Source organism: Octodon degus, unplaced genomic scaffold (genome assembly GCF_000260255.1).
Source record: "Octodon degus isolate 3935 unplaced genomic scaffold, OctDeg1.0 scaffold00098, whole genome shotgun sequence".
Classification (NCBI taxonomy): domain Eukaryota; kingdom Metazoa; phylum Chordata; class Mammalia; order Rodentia; family Octodontidae; genus Octodon; species Octodon degus.
The window spans coordinates 4,681,359-4,692,258 of record NW_004524674.1 but is presented as its reverse complement, the minus strand read 5'-3'; the positions used below and the strand labels follow the sequence as shown (position 1 = coordinate 4,692,258).

The following is a 10,900-nucleotide window of genomic DNA, read 5'->3' as shown; positions in this document are numbered from 1 at the left end:
AACCCAAAAAACCAAAACAAAAAAATCCCCAAAACCTTCTTCCTCAATTTTCTCCTCTTAATTTCTTATATGTTTCTTTCTTTTTCTAATTTTCCATGCATGTCTGGTAATATTAATAACTAGTTGGAAGACAACACTATGCATTACAACAAATACTGTGAAATTCATACTACTTTGTTAAGTGAAATTCTATATCACTTGTAATTTTTCTGTTTTAATACTATTTTGTACTGTCTTTATAAAAAAAGTGGTTAGAACCAGGAGGGTGCTTTTTTGGGCCATGGGAAGAATTCTGATGTTACTTGATTAAAAATCTGTGGGCTGTGTCAACCCGAGTTGGAGTCTCCAAGGTTCTTGTACAAAACCTCAGGAAAGTGGGTAACAGGTGACAATAACATCTTTTGTAGTTTCAAGAACGTTATATAAAAGGAATCATATAATAGGTAACCCCTTTGGATTGGCTTATTTTCTCACAATGTATTTCTCTGGAGTCACTTAAGTTGGTGCATACGTCAGTACTTCATTGCTTTGTATTGCTGAAGAGTATTCTACAGTGTGAACATACTAGTGTGTTTAACAATTCACCCACTGTTGGACATCTGGGTGGTTTATAGTTTTTGGTTATTGTGAATAAATCTGCCATGAACAATCATGTGTTAGGTTTTGTGTGAACATAACTTTTTCACTTTTCTAGGATAAATGCCCGAGGGTACAATTGCTGGGTGATATATATAGTTGTTGCATGTTTAATTGTGGAAGAAACTGCCAAACTGTTTTCCAAAATCATACCATTTTATATTCATATAAACACATATGCCAATAACACATATGCCAGTAATGTGTTCATGATCTACTTTGTCTAATTCTTATAATGATATGAATCCCTGTGCCTGACTGAGTTTTCCAGAGCAGGAGCTTAGACAGCTGAGCTAACCCGCAAGCCCCCTTGATAAGTCAGAAGCTTACTGTCCTGAGAGAACAAGGAACAAAGAACAGAGCCTAAGGAAACTCGGGAAACTGGGCCCTTGTGATTCCCACAAGCTGGAGAGAAGGTAACAGATCCCTGGAGGTGGCACCCTGTCTGTTCTTTGTTCCTTTATCTGGGAAGTTACCAACTAGTGATATGTAGATGTAGAGTTTGGTGAATGTTGAAAGGCGATGCAAATAATAGCATGCTGGGCTGCAAAGATAGCTCAGCAGGCCTAAGCACCTGACAAAGCAAGTGGAAGAAGGACGCGGGTTGGACCCTGGTACCACATGCCATGCCCGCTGCGTAATGAAACCCTGTACCAAGTACCTAAAAATAAAAAAAAAAAGCTTGTTTACACCAAATTAGTTATGCACATTACTCAGCCTGTTTGTAGCCTTCAGTAAATGTGAGAAGTTTTGGTGGCTCAGGGTTCACTTAGAGTGAGACTAAGCTGCATGAGACCTCTGAGGCTATATTTATCCAGTCTTCCCATCATTTCTTTTGGCTCTGACTGATAATATACAACACTTCTCATCTACCTTTCACTGAAATATCTATGTCTATGTCTACATCTACATCTACGTCAATGTCCCAGGCTCCACTGCCTCACAGAGCAAAAAGTGTTATCTCAGCAATCCAAATCCTTTGTGTCCTCTTGTCTCTTGCAGGCTGTGTGTTTGTGTTCTCTCCCTGTTCACTGGAGTCATACAGCATAGAGTTCATCAATATCTATCTATATATGATATATAAGAATGATATAATATGTGTAGTGATATATTGCTGTGTTTTATTTGTTTGTTTTCTGTTTTAGTTTTAGTTTTTTGAAGCAAGGTCTCTCTAGGTAGCCCCAAGTGGTCTTGAACTTGTGTTGATCCTCCCACCTCAGCCTCCTGGGGGTGCTGCAATTACAGCTATGCACCACCATCCAGCCCATTGCTGTGGTTTTGACTTGCATTTCCCTGGGGCTAATGATTCCTATCTTTTCTGCGCTTGTTTTCTATCTGCCTATCATCTCCAGTAAAATATCTCTTCATGCCTTTTGCCATTTCTTTTCTTTCTTTCTTTTTGATATACTCATATTTTTAATGGTTGATAGCTTCTGGTTGGCTCTGAATGGGACAGTTAAACAATATTACTTAAAGACCCCCAAGTGCATTCACACCCCCTCAGCAGCATTGGCTTCTATCCCCAGTCCACTGCCTAGTTCAGACTTCCATAGCCTCAGACCCCCTCCAGGGTTATGGAAATCACAGTTTTGTAATAAGCTGAAAAAAACCCTTGGTACAGCCATGATCTGTGTTCTTCTCAAGAATTAACAAATATTAAACCAAACACCTTCCCAGGCTCTGCTGCCTCACAGAGCAAAAAGTGTTGTCTCAGCAATCCAAATCCTTTGTGCCCTCTTGTCTCTTGCAGGCTGTGTGTTTCTGTTCCTCTCCCTGTTCACTGGAGTCATACAGCATAGAGTTCGTAAGTCTTCTTTACACAGTACACCAAGGCAGCCAGTGCTATCGTGTTGCGCAGTCTCTTTCTGTGCAGGCCGTCCTTCCGGACCAGCACCACCGGGTAGAGGAGGTGAGTGTGTGCAGAGGCAGTCGAGACAGTTTATAGGCATCGTACTCCACTTGGTACTTGCAGCAAGGGTCAGACTGCCAGGAGATCCCACAGAGGGTGCAGCAGGCCAAGCTCAACACACCAGCAGGCAGGGAGAAGTAGTGGGAATAATCTAAGGGAAGGGCCAATGGGTTGAAGAGGCAGGCGGTGCCAGTCAGCGCAGCTGTCCTATGCAGGCAGTTGCCCACGGTGATCCAGCGCGCTGTCTCGTCATCAATTTGGGTGGGCTCAATGACAGTGTACTTGTATTGGGCTTCCAGGGCCTGTTCCCGCTCATACTCAAACTGGTCCTGGGCATTCTCACTATTGTAGATCTTGTGCGCGATGTAGCAGTCCGTGGCTGACAAGGTTACCCTCTCTCCGGCACTGCAGCTGCTGCTGCCCTGGCCTGGATGCCTCCTTCCCCAGGTGGCCATCTTGGAGACACTTGGCTCACCCCTTTTGCTATTTCTAATTAGGATTTTTAAACTGTTGAGTTTTTAGAACTCTATATATTCTCAATCCCAGGTATCTGTTGGATTGGTGGTCTGTAGTATTTTTTCCAAACCTGTAACTTGCCATTTCATTTTCTTAACAGAAACTCATTTCTGCCAAGACCATCGTGATTACTAGAATCTTGGCCAGTCCAATTAAGGAATTGAGAAAAGTGACATGACCACATGACACTTCTCCTGTTTGTATAAAAATTTGGCTGGATTCCTAAAGCTGAGAATGATTGTTGGCAGTGGCAATATATTTAGAACTGACAGGAACTGGAGGCATTGAGGCAGGATTAACTAAGAAGTGACAGCACAAGCAATCACTGACATTATTTTAAGGTTTCCTTTTTTATATATATAATTTGTATTGACTCTTTCTCATTGATGCCTATTAGTCTCATGTTGTTCATCTTTGCATCGTCTTGCAGATGATGAATTACTTTTTCCTGCATCCTACTTGCTTTTAAGAGATTTTTTCTTACCTTTTCACTAGCTGTAACAGTATCTTTAAGATCTGAAACTTTATCTTCACTTTCATTCAAACAGTTTTGCAAGCTTGTGATTGAGATTTTAAGTTCCTCTATGTGTCTTTGACTCTGCTTCATGTGATCTGTTTCTTTCCTATATTGCTCATTCAAGGATTCCATCATTTTTCTATTCTCCTCTATTTTTTTATCAGTGTCTTCTTTAGAAGCAGTTATTAATTCTTTCATTATAGTTATCCTTTCTCTTTTTACTTCAGAGGTTATTTCTGATCTGATTTCCTTTATACACTTCTGCAGGTGCTATTAATTTAATCATTTCAGCTGTGTGATTCCAAGTTTCTTCTGTGCTAGTGTCTCTGGCATTTGTTCTAGGTGGGCTCAGGGCCTGAGATTGCATTTTGCTCCTTCTCTTTGTCATTTTGTGTAACACTGTCCTCTGACCTTTGGTGTAGAGCTTTGGTGCAGTTATAACCTTAGCACCTACCGAGGTCTTACCCAAGAGAGATTATATAGTTAAGGCAATTATAGTTTTGTATTTACAGAGCTGTAATTAGGAATACTAAAAATGGGTAGTGATATTTAGCAGTTGACAAACTTTTGTAACTAATGGGTTTGTATTTTAGACATTAAGAGCAAGCATTATGTCTGTATAGCTAAGAAGATATTAAATTGGGAATTTGTATTTAAGTTAGTTCCCCTAAGTTCTGTCTATCACCTCCCTATGATGTACCTGGTGTTTTCCAGGCAACTAATTCACCCTGGTTACCTTTAGTCCCCTCTCTCAATCAAGAGAGAAAGATGGAGGATGCTCTTATAGATCTGGGTCTAGCAGAGTGTCTCAGTTTACCGGGTGCAGATCTATGAAGTTCAAATTCATCCAGTTGTGCCTGGCTTGGGTCTGGCTGCTGTGCTCAGCTTCTTCCTGCTGCAGCCTGTGGAAATGAACCTGCTGTGCTCCTCTGGCAAGATGTTCTGCTCCTGGATTAGCTGGGTGGTTCTGGCCTCTAGCCTCTCTGCAGGGACTTCAGCTGCAGAGCTTCACACCAGGACTGTATGCCAGGCCTGGGCTGGGTCTAGAGGGGTCCTGAGAGCATGGCAGAAGGTCTCCTCTCTCTCTCTCTTTTTTTTTTAGATGTAATGGCATTGAATTTTTTCACTGCATGGGGGAGGAGAATGCTTCTTCATGCATTCATCAGACGAAGGCACCTCCAAAGGAACTGTTTGCAGAGACAGTGGTTGTCTCTAAGGGAGCAAGCCAGGCATTGCTCTACTGGGGCAGATGGTAGCTAAGCTATGGATTTGTTTTGTTGTTGTTGTTGTTCTGTTTTTTTTGAGTCATGGTCTTATTCAGCTCAGGCTAACCTTGAACTGACTATGTAGCCCACACTGGCCATCTGCCTCAACCTTCCAATTTCTGGAATTATAGGCATTTGCTACCACTCCGGGCTCTAAATTGTGGACATTGTTGGGATTTCTGTGGACTGCTAGTTGAAAGGGGCCAAAAGAATTTTAAGGGAGGTTGAGGAAGTTTAGTTTTAGTTTTTTGAAGCAAGGTCTCACTATGTAGCCCAAGGCGGCCTTGAACTTGTGTTGATCCTCTCGCCTCAGCCTCCTGGGGGGGGGGCCGCAGTTACAGGTATGCACCACCATCCAGCCAACTTCTGAAGTTTTGCTGTAATCATGAAGAAATAAGCTTATTTCTGCTTCTAGATGGGGATTCTCAAAACAAAGACTTTAGGACTGCACTAGGTAGTTTGGCAGGCCAAAGGTGTCAGAGAATTTGGAGCCAACATGTCAGGTCTGATTGAACTTGGGAAGTTTGCCTGGCAGGCTGCAAGAAGCCTGGCAGGAACTGGTATAAACCAGAGAGTGCCTCATCTTTCTGAGGAGTGGGGGGACGCAGAGGGGCCTCTGAGGTACCACCCTGAGGATTCATGAAAGGCCAGGGTTGGATACTTGGTGTGAAAACAGCATTAACCCTTAGCCTCTGCAGTCATTGAATTCTGTTCTCTTTTACCCTTGAGGGTCAGTGAGGAGGAAAGGGAGACTGAGAGAAGACTGTGTCCAGAGGGACGGTCTATGACAGGAGTTCCGATATCTCAAGGGACAGAATCTGAAATGAGAATTCTCTTGAAAGTGATTCATTAGAAAGTGTTCTGAGGAAAAACGGGTAGTAGAATGGGGAAGTAGGCTGAGGAAGAGAGGGGCATCCAGCAAGGTGGGGGCTGGGGGCACATAGAAGCTGACTGTGAGGTCAAGATTCTTGTAAAAGTGGTTCATTAGAAAGAGTTTTCAGCAATTTCAAACAAAGTTCTATGGTGGTTGGTGGTAGTGGTTGTGGTGGCAGCAGTTGTGTAACTTTACATCAGTACCATAGGAGAGCCATGGAGATGTGCAGGTCACAGCTCAGCATTATCCTTATTAGGAACAAGGGAGCTGATGCACACCAGTTGGTTGTTAACAGCAGGAATGTGAAGCCCAAGATACTTCTGTCCGCTGTGCACCCAGATGACATAGGAGGCCCTTCAGCAGATAAAGAGAATGTGGAGGCCGGTTGTTAAGAACAAACCTTCAGTGGGATAGCTCAGTAGAATAAGCACTTCCCTGGCAAGCACAAGGGCCTGAGTTCAATCCCCTGTTCTGCAAAAAAAAAAAAAAAAAAAAAAAAAAAGAAAAAAGAATAAACCATCAGGGGAAGCCAGTCAGCAGGAAATGGGTGAAAGGATCTGGAGGGTGTCTAAACAAAGCCCCCCACAGTGTTTACTGTGGTCCCTCCCACAGCAGATCCATCCCCAGCTAACACTGCTTAATGTTTTGAGGGGTTTGAGGTATAGTTTTGCTTTGGGTTGAACTGGACTTTTGAAACCTGAAATTAAGACTTGTTACAGCTGAATGTATAGGAAAGAATAATGCAAAATATCTACTTAATAATAGTAAAGGATGTATTAGTATATGGTGCACTTTATCAGATTAAAGAGGCTCCCTTCTGTCCCTAGTGTACCAAGAGGCTTTTTAAAGAACTGTGGGAAAAAAAAAAGAAAAAGAAAAAGAAAAAGAAAAAGAAAAAGAAAAAGAAAAAGAAAAAGAAAAAGAAAAAGAAAAAAAGTCTTTAGGGGGCTTGCAGGTTAGCTCAATTGTTTAGAGAGCCTGCTTGGGCAAACTCAGTCAGGCGCAAGGGACCATGGTTTGATCCCTAGCCCCACATCTGCACCAGATCTGCCCTTAGGGCAGCCTGAGCCAGAAAAAAAAAAATGTGAATGGGTGCTGAATTTTGTCTAATCTAATGTCCTTTCTGCACAAATTGGCCCAATTATATAGTTTTTCCTTATAGATTTCTAATATAGTAGATCACATTGATTGTTTTCTGAATATTTAGTTGGGCTTGTAGTCTTGGCATAAATTTCACTTAATTACACTGTTTTAATGAATTGCTGGACTCAAACTACTAATATTTTGTTGTCATTTTTGTGTGCCTGTGTGCATGCAGCCCTCGGTCAATGCTTTTCTTATCTTCTCTCTGGCCAGCAGCGGTGGTGAGCCTGTGGCACAGGTGCTGCAGCCGGGTGCGCAGAGCCCTCGCTGTTGTCCCCACAGGAGCCAGGTCATTCAGCAGCTGAGCATCGGATAGTGGTTGTTTTTTCTAAACTAAAACCTCAGTATTCAGGTTTAGTTGTAGCGTTGGCACTTCACAATAAATAAGTGGGTTTTGGGTTGCTGTTTGAGCCCTCAGTCTCTAAAAGTTTTGCCATCACTGGGCGAGGGTTGAGGTTAAGGTGAGGATTAAGGTTAAGGTCAGGCAAAATGCTACCCTAATAATGTGAATGGGGAAGTATTCTCCCCTTTTCTACTTTCTGGAAAAGATTGTGCAGAGCTGCTATTGTTTCATCTTTAAGTATTTGATAAAATTCTCTAATTAAGCTGACTGGGCCTAGAGCATTCCTTTTTGGAAGGCTGTAAAGTATGAACTCAATTTCTTAATAGTTATGGAACTGTTCAGTGTACTTATTTAGTCTTACATTTTTTGAAGCATTGCTCAAATTCATTGAAGTTACTACAATTTTGTGCATATAGTTATTCACAATGTTCCTTTAAATCTCTTCAGAGTTGGCAGCAAAAAATCCCCTTTCATTCTAGATGTTAATCATTTGTGTTTTTCCCCTTTGTCAGCCTTGTTAATGTTTTATCCATTTTATTGATTTTCCAAAGAACTGTTATATTGTTTCATTTATTTTTCCCTATTATTTTCTTTTCAGTTTCATTGATTTCTGGTATTACTATTATTACTTTTTTGTCCTTTTATTTTTTATTTTTTAAAGAGAGTACAAAATAGTATTAAAACAAAAAAATTACAAATGATATAGAATTTCGCTAAACAAAATAATATGAATTTCACAGTATTTGTTGTACTGCATACTGCTGTCTTCAAATTAGTTGCTCATATTACCAGACATATGCATGTAAAATAGGAAGAAAGAAACAAAATATAAGAAATTAAGAAGAGAGAAAAAGAAAAAGAATTGAAGAAAGGAGACAAAACAAATTAAGCATTAACTGCTCCTTTCCATATACTAGCAGAAATTCACAGTACAATTGTCCAAACCATCCTGCTTACATACCTAGATGTATCTCTTTTCCTTACTCCCTCTCTAGTCTCCTTTATCTTAATAATTCCTTCCTTTTGAACAAGTTCATTCCTTTTTCCCAGTATCCGTTGTACCCTTCAGATTTTATTTTCCCTTTCAGGTTCTTACAATAAGGAGACAATGTGATGTTTGCACATGTAGGTTTGATTTATTTCACTTAAGAGTATGGTCTCTAGTTGCATCTATTTACCAATAAAGACCTCAAATTTATCCTTTTTATAGGTGAATAATACTTGCTTTGTTGTCTTTTTGAAACAGTGTCTCACTGTGCAGTTCAGGCTGGTCTTGAGCTCACTTTTTAAAGCCCAGGCTGATCTCGAACTTACAACGATTCTCTTGCCTCAGTCTCCTGAGTGCTGGGATTACTGGCATGGACCACTACACCTGCTTATTGGTATTATCTTTTTTTTTTTTTTCAGAACTGGGGATTGAACTCAGGCCCTTGTGCTTGCCAGGGAAGTGCTTATGCCACTGAGCCATCTCCCCAGCCTGTTATTATCTTTTGAGTCAATGTTTCACCATGCAGCCCAGGTTTGCCTCAAACTCACGGGAATCCTCTTGCCTCACCCATCAAAGTGCTGGGATTACAGGCATGCATCAGGACACCTGGCTTCCTTTTTCTCATTGTGTTATTTTCTCTTTTAATTTCTCAAGTGGGTGCTCATATTATTGACATAGACCTTTCTTCTCTTTAATATGAACAAGTCATGTTTTAATTCTAAGAATTTCTTTAGCTTCATCTGCAAATTTTGGTATGTTGTATTTTAATTATAGTCAGTTCAAAATAGTATCTAGGTGCTGGGGAGATAGCTCTACAGTCTAAGCGCCCACCTGGCAGGTGCAAGGAGCCAGGTTTGATCCTCTGTACCACATGTCATGCAGGCCATGGAACCCCAGGTGCACCATGGTGGCCACAGAAACTAGGTGTGGTGGCGTAATCTCATGCCTGTAATCCCAGTGCTGGTGAGGCTGAGACAAGAGGATCACTATGAGTCCAAACTACATACCAAGACCTAGTGCTAAAATAATTTCTAATTTCTCTTGAGACTTTGTGTCTAAATGTTTAAATTAAATTTTTATTTGATAGTAAAATATCACATGCTTTGTACTCTACAACTCTAATCAAGAGTTACTGGTTGCAGTGTTCATTAAATAAATGAAAAAAGATAAATGAAGTTTTCAAAATGCTAGTCCTATACTTAGATATAGTTCAGAACTTTACAGCATAATTTATTCCTTATTTTAATAATAAATTTACAGTTCACTAGTGAATGTTACGTTGGGGAGATACTGTCATAGACTTTTTTAACCTATGGATTATTTAGAAATGCATTATTTGGAAGGAAAAGGAAAGAAAAATGATGAGAAAAGAAGAAAAAACATGGAAATAAAGCTTTTATAAATAAGAAGGAGAAGAGGGATTGAAGGGAGGAGAAGGGAGTGGGGAATAAAGGGAATCAAGGTATATTATGTGGAGGTACAAATTCCCTGTACAAATGTGGTCATTTGCACACCTAAAATGTACAATAAGTTCAGTGGGATAGTAAAAAAGAGAAATGGATCATTTCATTTTTAAGTGTTGAGGATTTCAAATTCTTTTTGTTATTGATTCTGAGTTTAAGTCCATGTTTATCTGATGACACACTTTGTAAAACTTCAGTTTGCTTAAATTTGTTAAGGTTTGTTTCGTAATGTGTTGTAGAGTCAGCTCAGTGAAAGTTACATGTCCATTTGAAAATGGTGCTGTGTGGAGTATTTCAGTGTCACTTAAGTCCAGCTGTTGATGGTGCTGCACAGCTCTGTATTTTAGGGCTGAAGTTTTTAATCATAATGGTCAGTTTGTATCTGAGTCAATGGTGTTTTTCTTTTTTCTTTTTCTTTCTTTCTTTTTTTTTTTTTTTTGGTACGGGGGATTGAACTCAGGACCTTGTGCTTGCCAGGCAAGCACTTATTCTACTGAGCTATCTCTCTGGTCCTTGAGTCAATGGTAATGAAGGGACCTAGGAAGGGCTCCTAGACAGGCTCACCATGAAGCTGCTCACCAGACAGAACAAATGATTAAAGGTTTGAAACTTTTGGCCTCATTCACTAGTCTCGGGGGTGGTGACTGGAGATAAATTCATATGGAAACTCAAATCGTGAAATGTCATGAGTGCTCAGGACCTAGGATGTCCACATGCTAGGTGGGTGGTGTACCCAAACTCCACAGGACAGAAGCGTCTCTCCTCAGGTCTTTGTACACCTCACCCTTTGTCCCTTTTCATTTAGCTGCTCATCTACTGGGTCTTCTGGGTCTCACTACGTAGATCGGACTCATAGTGATCCTCCTGTTTACAGCTTCCCAAGTGCTGGGATTACAGGCGCATGCCATCATACCCAGTCTCAATTGCTGTCTCAGCGCACCCTTGGGGCGGGGCCGGCACTGCAGGCCCAGGGATTGAACCCCCCGCCCCTGTGTCTGCCTAACTAGGTGCTTTAATCCGCTGAGCTATTGGGTTGGCCCTAAACAAATATTTTTCTTTCTTTCTTTCTTTTTTTTTTTTGGTGGAACCGGGGTTTTGAACTCAGGCCTTTGTACTTGCCAGGCAAGCACTTATTCTACCGAGCCATTTCCCCGGCCCCTAAAAAAATATTTTTCTGAGTTGTTTCAGCAAGTTGTTGGACCCCAAGGCAGGGTTGTTGGCTCTCCTAATTTACACCCAATTGTTA

At 40.9% G+C, this 10,900-nt stretch overlaps 1 pseudogene; it reads right to left on the bottom strand.

Annotated features, from left to right (window-relative positions):
• Window positions 1-2,422: 2,422 nt before the first annotated feature.
• Window positions 2,423-3,000, bottom strand: LOC101569253 (annotated as a pseudogene).
• Between the last annotated feature and the right edge of the window lie 7,900 nt (window positions 3,001-10,900).